At 36.8% G+C, this 17,218-nt stretch overlaps 1 long non-coding RNA gene across 5 annotated transcripts in view; it reads right to left on the reverse strand.

The window, feature by feature from the left end:
- Positions 1-17,218, reverse strand: part of LOC307150198 — an 86,716-nt gene that overhangs the window by 9,367 nt on the left and 60,131 nt on the right. For 3 of the 5 annotated variants that reach the window (XR_013819665.1, XR_013819666.1, XR_013819668.1), the window contains 4 exons: positions 11,477-11,539; positions 11,000-11,082; positions 5,193-5,376; positions 2,807-2,917 (listed from right to left, as the gene is read on the reverse strand). This is a non-coding gene — a long non-coding RNA (uncharacterized lncRNA). Of the gene's footprint in view, positions 1-2,806; positions 2,918-5,192; positions 5,377-5,512; positions 5,570-10,999; positions 11,083-11,476; positions 11,540-17,218 lie in introns of all 5 variants that reach the window. The other 2 variants (XR_013819669.1, XR_013819667.1) reach the window with 2 other exon arrangements.

Below are 17,218 nucleotides of genomic sequence, written 5' to 3' on the forward strand. Positions count from 1 at the left end.
TGGGGTCTTCTGCTGTTGTAGCCCATCCGCCTCAAGGTTGTGCGTGTTGTGGCTTCACAAATGCTTTGCTGCATACCTCGGTTGTAACGAGTTGTTTATTTCAGTTAAAGTTGCTCTTCTATCAGCTTGAATCAGTCGGCCCATTCTCCTCTGACCTCAAGCATCAACAAGGCATTTTCGCCCACAGGACTGCCGCATACTGGATGTTTTTCCCTTTTCACACCATTCTTTGTAAACCCTAGAAATGGTTGTGCGTGAAAATCCCAGTAACTGAGCAGATTGTGAAATACTCAGACTGGCACCAACAACCATGCCACGCTCAAAATTGCTTAAATCACCTTTCTTTCCCATTCTGACATTCAGTTTGGAGTTCAGGAGATTGTCTTGACCAGGACCACACCCCTAAATGCATTGAAGCAACTGCCATGTGATTGGTTGATTAGATAATTGCATTAATGAGAAATTGAACAGGTGTTCCTAATAATCCTTTAGGTGAGTGTATATTAATATATATATATATATGTATATTGTTTGAGGTCATTAAGATTTCTTAATATTTTTTAAAAGAAGTCTCTTATGCCTTTATTCAAACAGATTTAAAACAATTTAACATTTTCTACAAAAATTGATTTCTACTAATTGCTACTAATATATTTTAAAATGTCATTTTTTTCCTGTGAATTTTCAGCATCACCGCTCCTCAGTGTCACATGATCCTTCAGAAATCATTCTAATATGCTGATTTGATGCTCAAGAAACATTTGATTATTATCAATGTTGAAAATAGTTCTGCTTAATATTTTTGTAGAAACTGTGGAACAGCATTTGAAGTTGAATGTCTGGTAACACTTTATTTTACAGTGTCCTTGTTACTGTTACATGTAATTACCATAGTAATAACAGTAAATTATATAATTACATGCAACTAACCCTCAACCAAATCCGAATCCTACCCTAACTCTATAGTGAGTACATGTAGTTGCTTAATATTACTCAGTACTTAAATATATAATTACACTGTAACAATGACACCTTAAAATAAAGTGTAACTGAATGTCCTTTTTTTAATCAATCAAATGTTTTGAATTAATAATTTAAAAAAAGTCATACTAACCCCAAACTTTTGAACGGTAGTGAATTACAGAAGACTATGCAACGTTTAAAATGATCATCAAAGACCAAGCCTATATGACCAAGTTATCAAAGTGGAATCAGCAAGTAATGCAAGACATCATCATTTATTTGCTTTAAATAACCAGTACTGTAATCACTGTACTGCAATCTCATATGGTATCGTCCCCTCAAAAGTGTGCTTTGTGAGAGTCTAAGCCCAACAGAACACAGCATTTTATGTATCAGAGCTAAATGTCAAAGGGGTGCTAGGCAGAGCATGAAAACAGCCCCCTGTATAACCCACAGTGACTCAGTGCAGCTTGCTCAAATAAGGAGCACAGACCGTGGCCTTGTAGGACGTCGCAGCCCTTCATGGAGGCTTGCCACAAGTAAACATTTTTCAGGGCTAACTGGCTCTCTGATTTCACCTTGAACTCCAGCTCATCTTAAACACTTGGAGATTTTTGTCTTCTCTAATATTTACACATGCTTGATTTGAAATATTTCACTGTGCGAAATGCTCACCGGACTCCAAAATGGCAAACGAAATATACCAGGTGAGTCAAATTAGCATCTGTCTGGCTAGTCTGGCACACAGGCCGGCGCGTTGACTGAGTGCTGGGTATTGATTCTGGAAGCGTGAGAATGAGTTCATTTCTTTCAGTCTTGAGGTCCCAAAACGGTCTGAAATTAAGCATGTATTTGCACAGCTTGGTGAAGATGTGTCACAGATCAGCAGCATGTGAAGCCCAGCGCAGCGAGACACGGAGCAGGTGTGTCTGCAGCGGGACAAAAGCACAATAGGAACCCAGGCATCAAGGACGCCCCTGGGAGTCTACAGGAAGAGGCTGCACATCAGCCAAAAAAAAAACTTATTTTAGGATGGCGGAGGAAAAAAAAATAAAAAATTGAAAAATAATAAAACAAAGTACAGTTCAGTGACACCCTGTTCACGAACACACTTTCAGACGTTTCTAATTTAATTATTTATTATTATTATAATATATATTTTAAATATTTGTTTCTCACAATCTCACAGTCACTCTCCGTTCACTAATGCACCTTTAGACTTCAATTCAAATATAAATTTAAAAAAGAAACTGTTATATATACTATGTTTAATAAAATATGTTTTTAATATGTGTTTTTCATATACAGTAAACACCTTAATTCTTACTTTTTAAAAAAAAAAAATTTTAAAAAGTGAAATATTTTTATATTTATGCAGAAGCATGACAATATTTGTAATTGTAGTTTTACAATACAATAAAAATTGAAACAAAAACGAAATATAAAAATAAACATAAATAAATAAAATGAAATGGCCCCTGGGACTCTAAAGTAAGAGGCTCCACATAAGAAGAAAAAATCCTGTTGCCTTTTCCTCCAGTCTCCTTCTAGGATGGTTGAGGGGTAGGCATAAAATACAATAATTTTTATTTATTTTTTATTTTATTAAGTCCACCAAACTGCAGCATGGTACATTTTAGTTTTCAGAAGGGGCCCGTCATGACTCTTGAGCACCCCTTCTATGTGCTCTCGTCCCTTTTCCCGAGCCTGCCCGGAGCAAAATTGAGGCATTAGTCCACCAATGTGCCACAAGGCCGTCCTTTGAAGAAAGCTATGAGGAAGGAAGGTTTGCTGAACTTATATCAGGGTCTCTCTTAATAGAAAACTCCACTTTATTACTCACCCCCAAAATACTGCTCCCTCCTCTCAGATTTAGAGGGCCGCTGGGAGACCTGAAGTGTTTGGGTCATCCAGAGACTCGAGCCCAGCCTCCTGCTGTCACCCCATTGTTTTGCTACAGGCAACACATGTGAATAAACAAAACAAGAGTGGAAATGGATTATTAAGACAATTTAACAACATTTGCTTTTATTTTCTATATGGAATATTCATTTGACATGTTAATATTTAAAAATCTTCTTTAAGAAGCTACTAAGTTCATACGGAATTCCACCCAGTGCCAGTCAAATGTTTAATGGTGATATCAAATCTTTGGGGCACATTCATTTTAAAGTATGATCAATGTCTAAATGGAAGATTTTGTGGGAAAATCAAAAAGCAAATGGTAATAAAGTGTAGAGCATGAGACTGGGTAACAGTGGCCTAAATATTGCTCTTTCTGGGAACAAATCTAATAAAATCATACCTTAATTTTATTAGACATCTTAAATTTGAGAGTAACATGGATGTGTGTGGAAAATGCTGATTGCTGGCATCTGTCCTTCTGTGCAAATAAATGAATGACAGCTGGCAAGTGGAAGCCAGGGCTAGAAAGACGGAAAAATGTCAGGACTCAAGTTTGCGCAAGACAGATAAACACAAGTTTATTTCTCTCAGCCTCACGTGTCGAATTTCGTTCTGCATTTGGTACAATGCTGCCAGACTAAAAGTGCAGATTTGGCAAATGTTTCGGAAAATGTGGGCTCAATGATATTAGAAAGAACTACTGACATTGAACATCTTGTTAAACAAGAAAAGGTGTCACTAAAGGGCATCTGGAAAGCATCATCAGTGTCTTAGCCCATAAACTTGCAGCTAATGCTATCAAATGAATTGATAATTGAAGCATTTTTACAATTTTTTTGCTGATTGTGAATCATAGCTGGAAATGAATCACAACTCCCTAAGAGAAAATGTGACAGCCACAGTAAAAAATGGACAGCCTATTAAAACATGACAGTGTAAACACAAACAGTACAGTAAATGAAGTTATCAATTTAACCCTTCAAAAGAAAGGTCTACAATGCTGGTTAACTTCATTATCTGTACTTGATAGCTCCTATCGCTCAAGGAAGTTCACAAAAGACCAGTCCATATTCTGTCTGTAAACTGATCCCATAAGCTTGCTTGCTTAGCTGTGTTTCGGGAAACGCATACACATGGGAAGGACTATTCATCTTATAGGGCCATATAAGGACTAAGAGAAATTTCAGACTCAATTTTTTTGGCAGTATTGCACTATGGCTATCATATGGCACAGAGTTACATTAATATATAACAATATATATATATATTGCAATTCAATGAATTACATTTTACATTGCCTTATAATATTAGTAACTTGCATGGCCATAGTATTATGCAATATCATCTAAAATAAAACTCAGTGTGATACATCAGTATAATCAACTATTTAAAATCACACATGCGGTCAATAATGCTGTCACAAAGGGTCAGAAGAGATGCAAAATACATTTATCACTTACACTACAGTCAAGTTTTTGATCTTTAAGATTTTTATAATTACAATAAATGTTTTTTGAGCATTAATCCGCATATTAGAATGATTTCTGAAGGATCATGTGACACTGAAGACTGGAGTAATGATGCTGAAAATTCAGCTTTGATCACAGGAATAAATTACATTTTAAAATATATTAAAATAGAAAACAGTTATTGTAATAATATTTAACAATATTATATATATCTATATCATATAAATGCAGCCTTGGTGAGCAGTAGAGACTTCTTTTAAAAACATCAAAAAAATTTACCGATCAAAAACTTTTGAACGGCAGTGAATATATACTATATTATCCAGTTACATTCAGTTAGGACTTGCGTGAAGACGACCACCTTCCCCAATTCTCAAAACTCTGGAAAAGTCTTCAAGGTTGTCCAGAGGAGGAATGAGTAATGACAGCCATTGTCCAACTTCACATTAGAAATGACTCTATGGTATTCAGCACTATCTGGGGCAGGGCGAAGAACATATCCAATCTGTCCCTTTGTCAGGTGGGAATTAGGCTTTTCTCACCTCACAGAGAGAAGCTCCAGAGAGCTGGAGGAGAGAGATAATTCACATACCTCCCCACCAGAAGCCCTGACCCATGATCGTCTCTCATATGGACAGTTCCAATGGATCAGAAAATCATCCTTAATCAAATTTATACCAAAAATGGCCTGTTTTTTCCCCTTTTTATCCTACATATCTTAAATATGATCATTTACTCTTTGCACTTGAAAATTACAGGCATAATTTAGCTGTTTGTGCGAGGCGTCACTGATGCTGATAGCAAATTAGTCACAGCGCAGAGGTTTTAAATTGGCCAGCGAGGGCATATCCCTACCTTTTAATGAGGTCTGTATTGTTGCGGATGTCAAGCCTCTTGAAAGGTAAGCCACTTTGTGCCAAACCTCACCCCTCCCCAACCCCGCTCTCGTTGGTTCAGGCTGAATGGCTCTGTGATGTGCGGTGCTCTAGTGTAGTACAGAAGAATTACTTTGTCTTATCTTCCAGTGGACAGGGGTGACCTTGTGGAGAAAAGGGAGAGGCAATTAATACGGCAATCACTTGTGCCGCTCAGTGAGTGCCTCGTCGAGTCCTCTCTGTTAACCTTTTAAGGGAACAGGTAAAAACAGAGGAAAAACAGGGTTGACGAATGCTCACCTTCACACTATTGGTGAGATCTCTGTGTGGTAGAGTTTCTGTTGTACAGGAATGGAGCTGTTGCAAGAGTAGAGCAAAGCTTAATGTTCTGATAAATTAGTGTTATGAATAAAAACTAATTATTTTATAAATTATTATTTTTGAGCAAAAAATATCTTTAAAAGGTACACATTTGCCCCTCTAGAGGTAAAAAACAACAACAAAAAAAAACATTGTTTTGGTTGTGCTTCGACTCGTGTAACTGAGCGGATGAATATGGTTATCCTTCTGCTCATAAAACACTAGGTTTAAGAGATATAACCAGTTTAGATGGGAAGGATCTCAAGCTGACTAGCTGAAGACGTTACTGTAGCTTTACCCATTAATATACACTGTACTTCCTTGAAAATAAATTCCAGAACAGCGCTACAACAACCATAATGAAATGACCCTTCACTACACAATAGATATTGCTTTACAATGCACTTTTTTACAAAAAAAAAAAAAAAAAATCGCCATCTCTGAGTCGCTTTTACAACATTTCAAACCCCTCAGTTCTTGCCATCTCCAAAAAGCATTCTCTTTTTACCAGCAGACTCTTCTATTTTTTTTTTTTTTTTTTTTTTTTTTTTTTTTTTTTAAATGGGTAATTCCCCAGAGGTTTGAGATTTAGCGGGTCAACTTTTCTCACTTGCGTATGCCACTATACATGCATCAAATTAGCCGGAGCAACTTTTCTCTATTTGCGGATATGACGAGGCACACATATAATAGGCTTACCACAGTGAATCAGTGTAAGACAAAAACTAGTTTTGGAAGATGATTGATGATTTATTGATGATCATTTAAATTTCATTGATTTTGAACAAAGAAAAAAGTAACATAGTGTAGGGTACAGCAGGGGCGAAAGTACCATTTTTCAGAAAAACATCATTTGAAAAGATGATGTTTTAGACAGAGATACATTTTTGCTGTGGTCACTCATATGACTTCAGTATAATTTCACTTTGAACTTAAGACTGCTCATGTTACTTTCGACCCCGTCAGTTGGGACGAAAGTAACACACAGGTGGGTCAAAAGTAACACAACAATATACAAGCTAGATTTTTGTGTTACTCTTGTTTTTGTTTTTTTATTAGCCTAAATATACCTGAGTATGACCTTGTTAACAAGTAACTGCAAACATATTTTGGCCTTTATATTTGCAATGAATTTAATGAAAATTGTATTAAATTAGCATGATATAAATTCTCAACATAATGTAACAATAGTCATGTTTCCATCCAGCTGTTATTATGCATACATTTAAAATGTGCATAAAAACATCTGAATGGAAACCCTGCAAATTCATAGATGGAGGTGGAAAAGCTATAAGGTATGGCTAAAACCTAAATGTGACTAGGGTAAATGGTGACACAGAAATCAGCTGATTTAAATGTGACTTACGCCTTCTCATAAACATCTGGCTGAATCAGACCTCTATCTGTCTTTCTGACCCTCACTCTTGCCATATTCTGTTGGTATCATATGACATAAACATGTTTTAATAAATGCTGCAACACATAGAAAGTCACCACATTAGCAGCGGGACAAAAGAAACACTTGTTTTCAATAGCGGGACAAAAGTAACAAGTGTTACTTTCGTCTCGACAGGAACTCCTGACATTTAAACCCGATTTACTTTTATATTGAAAAACTCTGACAAGGCAAACTTCATGATGTGTTACAGCACTTAATAACCTGTAGATCGATCATTACTGTGTGACGAAAAACACAACTTGTAATTAGAAAAAAAGTACCGCTTCAGTAAATTACTTATCGTACTCGAAAAATGGTTTCCGGACCTAACCGTGGGAAAGGATGAAGTAACCGCGTTACTTTCACCCCGGTTCTCCCCTACCTTTAATCAAGATAAATTTACTTAAACAAATTGCATAGAATCTACTTGCTTTCTGAGAATGTATCTTGACTTAGCCTAAATGTAAAACTGGCAAACCATTTTTGTCTTTTTTTAAGTGTATGATTAATCTATACATGTTTATTTAATTGTGAAAATAAGATATATGTGTTAGGATGTCCTTTTTCCCATAAAAAGACATTTACTAGATATTTAATAAAAACAACATTATTTGACTGCACTGACACTACAGAGCTGCTTTATGGCTAAATTGAACTCATTTAATAATTGATTCACTTTACACAGTTATTAAACTGAACTTAATCAACACTGAAATTATTTTAGCAGAACAATGACACTATTGACTTTTTGGAGCTACTTTACAGCAGAATTATGTTTGCAACATTGATCATTGTATTCCTGTTTATTACTGTAAAACTGCTTTGAAACAATCTGGTGATTGAAACAAAGGTGACTTGACTTAACTTGGATTATTTATTTATCTTCAGTTTAACTATTTAGTACACTACAGTATAACTATTTAGTATTGTCACTGTAACAACGGTCTGCAGGTAAATGAAAAGGTGTCAAGAGACAAATAGAGAAGGAGCCGTTGTGGCAACAGTCATGGAATACTGGATACCGTCAGTCATGGGAAAGTAGTAATTTTCCAATTGCCAGATATACCCAATGCTGATTTAGATTAAAATGATCCATGTAATCTGTCATGTTCTCCATCTTTAATGCTGTTCAATCTCTGTTCCACTGTACTCCCCAAAATAAACACACTCTCTTATTCAACAGTCCCTAAGCGACACTACACAACACTAATCTCTGAATGCAGACAGCACAGATCAGGTATGCATCGACAGACACCGAGATTATTCCCTGTGCACACAGAGGTTCAGTCGCTTCGCTTCAAATGAGACACAATCACACCGAGGGGAGAGAAGATGAAATGTATGAGAACTGAACTGCATGCTTTTCACAACAGAATAATAAGCTATTTAATGCAGTTTTTATTTACTGCATCCTGTTGGTTAGGATCTATTTGAACCACGTACTGAAGTGCTGGCTTTGCTGTAAAAAGGGTAAATTTCTAACAAGAGAAGATTTTACTTGCCCTGTGTTTACACAACTGTACAGCAAGGAAATGTGAAGCTATAATAAACCTGTGACAAGGAAAAGAGCACAGAAATAGACCAGTTTGAAGGTTCAGAGTTGAATATCACACAAGCAAAATATCTGTTGTTCCAGTATTCACAGTCTAAAATTGCTGATCTTACAAATAAAACAGCATGATTGCAAGTGTGATATGGCTTTTGCAACAACAGATCAATAAACATATTACTAGGTATCTGAGTTTGGGTTGGGGAGTTATAGCCAACTACCGACTACTTTTTAGACAGAATATTGCAATATTGTACCGGCAGTACCGCCAATGAAAATAGTTCCAAAACAAAGCCACAATCCAGATGTTACACATCTCTGAGCAACACAGTCAGCGTTTTTGCCTGAATTGGTTAAATAAATGATTCAATGACTCACTCGTTCCTGAAAAAATCGGTTGAGTGAATATTTCAATGACTCACTCATAAAAACACTTCTTTAGTTCCTGAATGAATCTGTATTTTTAAACTAATTGGTTTCATGAATGATTCAAATGCTGAGCAAGAGTAGCACTAGCATACTTCCTGTGTAGTAGTTGTTTTTGCTCTTAACTAGCCACCATTAACTAAATAACCATTCATTATAGACGTTTGACTAAGAGCTCAGCACTCATTGCTAAATTGAGCGCAATTAGTTCTTCAGACCCCACATAGGGTCTCCTAACCCAAAGGCCACATAAAGCTGAGCGAGGCAAGCCAGCTCTCATTAATCTCAGCCCACTGAGTGCTGGCCTGCGAGCGGAAGTGACCGTGAAACACGTGTGTCGGAGGAACACAAGCTGGCGCTTTTGCGTGACTGAGGAGAGCAAGAGACTCAAGCCAATTATCCAGTCCCCACTCTGCCTTTAATTTTATGCAACGCATGGAGCCCGTGAAACTGCGTCTCCCTACCAGGCGGACACCCAGGGCCTGTCTAGATGATTGCAATTAAAGGCAATTCCACTACATTGCTGCCGTTAGGTGGAAACACTGCTGGGGAAGGAGATGGGGGAAACACTCAAGGTGGTCTTAATCATTGACCAGTGTAACGGGCTATTCTTGACATCCTTTTTCACATGCTTTAATTAGGCACTGTGAAGAAGAGAGATAATTCTATGCAAAATCAAAGAAGGATGGTAGGTAATAATGCTGGACGCACTGGTGAAGGCAGAAGAACATAGTGTGTAGTGCATAGTGCTGTGGTGCTCATGTGGGAAATGCAGGTTTGAAGCAATATTCCCGCTTATCTGTTCCTAACATGTTTGTAACCATCATTGAGGACATGTCTCCTTAAATGTTCGCATGAGTGGTTAATCAGTAGTTTTTAAGGCAGTTTTACATCATTTGGATGTAAATAGAAATTAAAGATTGAATATTGATTCAAATGGTCAGAGTTTTGCTGGTTAGCATTAGCCCCTGCTAATACCTATAAGAGATACTATCTTTCTCCACTGATGGCTATTTAAAAGTAGCTGTGGATTCTGGTCTTAAAAAAATATAATAATAATAATAATAATAATATATATATATATATATAAAACATAAAAAAAACATTTCAAAAAATATTTTTGTAATTTTTAAATAAAATTAAAATCCCCAAATTTGTTTTATTTAGCCTAAATAAAAAATAAAATGTAAATATATACATAAAGAGCCACGATTCATATATATTTTAATAGTGATAATTTTTCCATCTATATATACACATATGTAATGAGTAATGTCAGACTTCTGTAAGCCTTCCTAAAACATTAAATTAACACTAAAATAAAATAAAAAAATTGGGGAAAAAGTGGCAGATTTCAAGTTGCATACATCCAACTTCTGAGTTACTGCCACTGAGATTAATGGAAATACTAATGCATGGTTTTCTCCAAGTATTACCTAGACGGGTATTACTAAAAAGTGGCTAAATAAAATCAAAAAACTAAATAGATAAAATAAAGTGTACAGTTGTCATTCAGATGAGACCCATATGGTTTGGTAAACAGAAACGCACTTGCTGAATATGAGCTCTAAACTCTCACCTACTAAATCTATGATATTTCTGAGCCTTAGGAAGTTTCCACCCAACCCAACTCTCTCTTCTCCAGTGCCACTCTGATCCGCCACTAGCAGACACACTGCTCCCCCTGCCGGGAGAACAGAGAAGCAGAGATGGAAAAACTAAAGGTTGCCAAGCCCTGTTTCAATATTCCTTCAGCACACTGCCCCAGCTGTTTCATAATTAACACTGGTGTAGGGAGATGCTCTTCATCTGCTTGATTAGATAATTAAATAATTAATTAACCAGAGGCTTACACAACCTCTTCAGATCTGTCTTTCTCTGTAGAGAGAAAAGAAGCGGGCGGGAGGGAGAATAAGAGGAGGACAGATGAGCGTGCAGTTAGCCTCCCATCTCAATGGACAGCCAAACATGTTCTCCTGCACCTCATTTCATTTAGTTAGTTAGTTATACTCACCCAACAAAATGTTAGAGCGTATAAATTGTCTGTGAATTGTCTTTCCAATTGGAGATTTACTCATGTCCACGAAGGGAGATTTTCTGGGGGCAAAAAAAAAGAAGAAGAAAAAACACATTTTAAAAACTTTGCAACTAACCCTGATTCAAATGATATGATGATAAAAATAATAAATATTATTTTAAATACATTAATATACAAATATTAACACATAATAACATACAATATTTCTTTTTTAATTATCAAATTGCAACTAATACCTCCTTTAATAACAAATGACTTTGAAGAAACATGAGAGTGTAAAGATGAAAGCAGAATCTTCCAATTAAGGCGAATGATTTACAGAAGGTACCACTGACCAAATTTATACATTAAAATGTGATATTTAATTATCAAAATGTTTTCGGAAGTTGCTTTCAAGGAGACGTCGTGTAAGTGATGTAGAAATTCACTCTCGACTGTTTTGGTTTTACTCACAGTGATCTAGATCCTCAGCTGACATTTATGGTTTCAACGGAGGATGTGACCATCGATATTCTCCTAAAAAATAAAAATCAAGGCATGACCAATGTTTGAATTGCCAGATGCTTCTCATAACAGACTGTCAATGTGAGAAGACACATGGTATATTACATACCTCATTGTTTAATTAGGTACGAAAGGGTGGAAATCAGTTTTGAAAGAGAGAGGAAAAGTAATAAAGTCAATGTTTCTGCCTGGTTGTCGGTCTGGAAGCTGAAAACCAGTAAAAATGTAATAATAATAAAGGAGCTCAAATGCGGATGTAATGGCCTGTATTTATGTGTTTCATTTTATCTTCAAAGACGGGCTGAAATTAAACAAACGTGCAAGTATAAAGGGCCATTTTAAAAATAGCCCCTTTTTTTCAGAGAGCGATCTCATCTCGGGTCCCACAGAGAATATTGCAACCGTCAGCACTAGCGCACATTAAGGGATGAATCAGAACAGAAGGAGCGAGAGAGAGGGGCGAACAGTGACAAAAAGACATTTTAATCACCGTTATTTCCGCCAGCGCCCAGGCGAACGAGGGCCGTGCCAGGGGTTGCGTGATTGAACAGTACCCTGCACCTTTAAACAAAGCCCACACAACTTCCTCACCGGCTTCATTTTAAAGACTCCTTTAGCCATAATCATTTTCGTATAATTCACTTTCATACAATTCTTTCTCCTAATCATTATCAGGGCCACTAACGTCTTAATGACTTCATAAATTTAAGCTATAAAAAGTAATGGAGAAAGACAAATGAGATAATTAGGAATAAATCTTAGTGGAAGCCCATTTATCAAAACATCGAGAGCCACTGAATATTCAAAATCATTAGGCCCTGTGTGTAATTAACAAAGCCCCTCAGTTATGAAGGAAACCTGTTTCCAAAGATATTAAGATCCAAAAGACTGCATGTTATTAAATTGACCGATGAATCTACGGTGTATAATATGATGTGGATTATTAGGATCCTTTTTAATTAAAAAGTGCGTTCGTTTTCTCTCTCTCTCTCTCTCTCTCTCTCTCTCTCTCTCTCTCTCTCTCTCTTTTTATTATTTAAATTTTTTAACACTTTAATGGGAAGTTGAATTCGGGTCTTTAGTCACAAGGCAGTAAGAGACTTATCTCTCTTTTTTTCTTCACTCTCTCTCTTTCGCCCCTTCTCTCTCTCCCTCATGAATAGGATGGAGATGATATAATGGACAGAAGACTAGCCCTCAGTCCCAATATTTTATTCTCCTCCAGTACTGTTGTATAGCACATGGATGGAGAGCGTATTTTAATTTAACACACTTTGAATTCCTATTATCTTAAAAACTATGTGTAATGAAATCATTGGGCCTGATTAGCTAAAGTGAGAGTAAGACTCATGTTAAGTGTCTGTGGAATTAAAAACAGATTTTTTTTTCTGAGGACAGACCGAGCTTAACAGCTAATTTTTTTAAAAGCTATTTCCTGAATTTGAGCTATTATTACTGCTACTGTCTTAAAATAAAAAGTTGATATTGCCACACATATGTGATAAGAACTTAAAATAACTTTTTTTTTAAAAGCTTAATTGAGATTTAAAATAAGATATGATTTAACCCATATTTACTAAAAGTTCACCAACTATTAGTCTGGATTACTGGTGAGTGTGTGTGTGTGTGTGTGTGTGTGTGTGTGTGTGTGTGTGTGTGTACCTAACTATATTTTGGGGACAAATTTGTACCCAGAAGTGACCAAAACCTGACAAAATCTCCAAAAACCCAGAAAGTGTTCTGTGATGGGTAGGTTAAGGGGTAGGGTTGGTGTAAGGGGATAGAATATACAGTTTGTACAGTATAAAAGCCATTACGTCTATGGAATGTCCCCAGTTATATAGCTAAGTAAACGTGTGTGTGTGTGAGTGTGTGGGAGTCAGTAGAATTCCAGCATATTAAAATATTTTCTGAGAGAACATATGACACTGAGGACTATTCAGCTTTGCCATTACAATAAAAATATACTAAAAATATTTTAGAATAGAAAACAGTTAACATTTAACAATATTATGTATTTTTGATCAAATAAATGCAGCTTTCAAAAACATCTTTACTGAAAGATGAAATATTATTATTTTTTTATATATTACTGACACCTATTTTTGAACAGTGATGTACATACCTGTATATCATTAATTATTACATTTCTAAATATTAATATTGTATATCTTCAGTGGATGCAATTTGCCATCTCCTGTCAAATGAAAGATGAGCAATTCATTTTTTCTGGATCCTCATCAATGCCCAGACCTTCAAATCAAATTAATCAGAATAATTATTCGAAATGCAGACAACATGGAGAATTCTGTGTTGCTTGCCTACACACAGATCCATGTGGTCAGGTCTTCAGTGGTCAAGGCAGACGTGACTCGTCTATCTGGCTCTATTTACCTCGTCAGGTGTGAAATATTATTTCTTCGCGTGCCATTATCTCCCCTATCAGCCCCCTTGACACATAGATTATACATGCTTATCGCCAGAATACACAACAGTTCGTCATTAGAACATTAATTGAAAAAAGTGTAATTAATCTGCCTCGGTCCAGCTCCTGGACCCCTGCCAGCATCATCTGGGTAAGACTGAACGCAAAAGAGGAGACGGCCACACAAACAGAAGAAACTATTGCGACTCAATACTGCCCCCTGTTGTCCATAAGCAGCTCCATCCACCAGGGAGAGGAATCTCATTTGTTCATCGATGGCAGCGAGCACGCCTCTGTTGGGCAGACTGACACCCCAACGGCCTGCAATTACCCCACAGCAAAACCTATTGTCTGCGTGTCACCCCCCTGATGAGTGCACACTGTAAGCAATCGTCTCTTTTCTCTCGCAGCATCTGTACAAATAGCTTCCAGAGGCACTAAAAGACAGAGCAATTTGGTATTTTCTGTCATTTGACAGGTGAATAGAGAATGCTGGCGGATACACTAACAGAATCATTTTGCGTCCGTTTAAAAGGACAACGGGAAAAAGAGAATGTGAAAGAAGTATCGGCGGAGAAATTAGTGTTGCTAAAACAGCGGTTCAGAAGACTTCAGTCACATGGATGGAAGCTGTGATTAGTCCAATCTGTCATTAGTGTCTCACTGACAGAGAGCCATTAGCCCTGACTCAGAGGAGTAAAACGCTGCTCGTGAGATCTTTACATCAAATACCTCACCCTTCATCTCTGATCTAGGACAATGCATCAAGGAATAGTTCACCTAAAAATGTACGCACTCTCTTGTCGTTCCAAACCTGTACAAATGTGAAGCAAAAAAATGAGGTATTTTGAAGAGTGTGCTTGTTGCTCTTTTCAGTGCAGTTACAATAAAAGCGATATTTCACCGCTGGAAAGATGAATGTTTATTTAAATTGGGTCATTTGTGTAGTAGAAATGTGAAATTATTTTAGAAGTTGGTGCCTTCTAGGCTGAGAAAAGCCAGAACATGTATTTTTGGCTCATGTTGATGAAAGACAACAACTCCCAGAATGCACTTGCTTCGCTGCCCTGCGAGGCCACTCCCAAGCCACGCCTACCGGTTACAGAGGGCAGTACGGAAGAAATGATACAACTACATGTAGGCTACTAGTTGACTCGAAACCAAGGGGGTAATCCATCAGCCGGAAACCGAAGCTTCCCCGGGCGCCGCCATTGACTAGCAGACCATCACCTGCTGTTAGCATTCCATTGACTCCCATTCATTTTGGCATCACTTTGACAGTGAATAACTTTACATCTGAGGCATTTAAAGGCTCTATTTATACATTGTTTATTTCTAAAGAAACACGACAATGTATAAAAGGCTCCATTACCTTGTATCTTACGTTATGGCCCCGTAGAAGCAGTTTTTGTAAAAATAGGCTAACGATTGAGTCATAACCACGCGACTCTCTGTCGCACAGTAGAGAGATTACCGTATAGACAGGAGGAGAAGCTCGCAGGCAATCGGGGGGAAGTGGAGGCAAAATGACAAAATAATTAATCAGAATACTTAGCAAAAGTTGCCCATGCTCCTAGCTCATGGACACCTCCTACTCACACTCTCAGTCTCTGCAAGTTTCGGAAGGGAATGATTCAGATTTCTCTTGGCACAGCTACTAGAAGACAGACGGGTTGCTCACGTCACATCTACGTCGTCAAGCTCAGTTTGAGTCTGCGCAGTACGCTCAGCCATCAGGAAGTGAGTGATTCTAATTGACTTCACTTTTCTCCATTGAAGTCTATGGGGTCGCTGTGTCCATTTCTTTTACTGTCTATGCTCGAAACAGAAAAGACGGCGTTTTATCGTGAACCCCCTATGGGCGGGTCGAAAACATGCGGAACTAGCTCCTACTGGCTGTAGTCTCTAGCCTCTGGCCAAAAAAGCCTCAGATGACGCGAAATGACGATTTTTGCATAATCTGAGTTTTTTTTCCAGACACAAAATACAGAAATCTCTCGTCTCAGGGGGACACGAGGGAGGGAAGCACGGTCATTCGACAATACTACCGGGTTTCTACTGATACAAAGCTTAATGCTAATCGGTGAAGTATCACTTTAATGTGAACTGGGGCTTACAAGCTTCAAAAAAAGAAAAAAAACAAAACATGCTCCATATAACTAGTGCACTATATTCCAAGCAGGGTTTCTGCAGGTTTTATGGAGGTAAATTTTACGATTTATTAGGAAAATGTAAGTAATAATTTGAAGGAAAACCAATATATCAATATTTTCTCTAAATGTAAATGTCTTGGGAGCAACAACTTAAGAGTTCAGAATACAACTTCCAACAGATATATCCATTACTTTTTAATTAATTTTATAATAAAAAAGTAGCTCTAATTGCTCATCTCCCAACCATTAGAATATGGAAATATTGATGTTGAAAAAGTGATGTTCTTCCTCAGTATTTTTGTCTTGTTTTTTTAGATTCACATCTATTTTCAGAGCAATTGTCTAAAGATTCTTAAATCAAGATGCATTTACTGAAGATACAAAATAACATAAAATATGAAGTCTTGTTTTCTGTGAAAATTTATCACATTGATCACTAGTTTATGATTACAAGTACAAATATCTGCAAATGGGCTCAGAAAAATCTACTTAATTCAAAGGAAAGGTTTCATAACTCATTGACAGATGTTTGCTCTTGTTTTAAGCATACATTTTTCCAAGACTTTTTTTTTAACATTTGCATGTCAAATAAATTCATTGTGATTTAAACAGGTTAAGATATCTGTATTGGTAACAGGAAAATATACTGACAAAATATTTTTTGGCAGTGTATGCAACATAATATTTAATGCAATGACTATGAATTTAAGACTTTCTGTTCAGATTTAAGACCTTTTTAAGACTTTAATTTGTGTAAGGGTGAATTAAGAATTAAGACCTTTCTAAGTCCCACAGAAACCCTATCCAAGTATTCTGACGCCATACAAGGTGTATGAGAAAAGAAACTAAATTTAAGTCATTATGCAGTGATTCACCTAACATTTTCAACAATTTGTGAACGAATCATTTAGACTGCTTGTGAATCAGATCAAATGATTCACTGAAAAGTTTCTACTCAAAAGAACAATTTGTACCGTAATCATCTTATGAATGCAGCAAGGAGAGCTAGATTTTCAGTATGGATGACATTTATGATACTTAAATAGTTTTTTTTGTGTTGTCTTAGAATCTTAAAAACTTCAGTCCACATTTACTGTAATTGCATGGAAAAGA

The sequence above is a fragment of the Squalius cephalus genome, assembly GCF_949319135.1.
Source record: "Squalius cephalus genome assembly, chromosome: 22".
Taxonomy (NCBI): Eukaryota; Metazoa; Chordata; class Actinopteri; order Cypriniformes; family Leuciscidae; genus Squalius; species Squalius cephalus.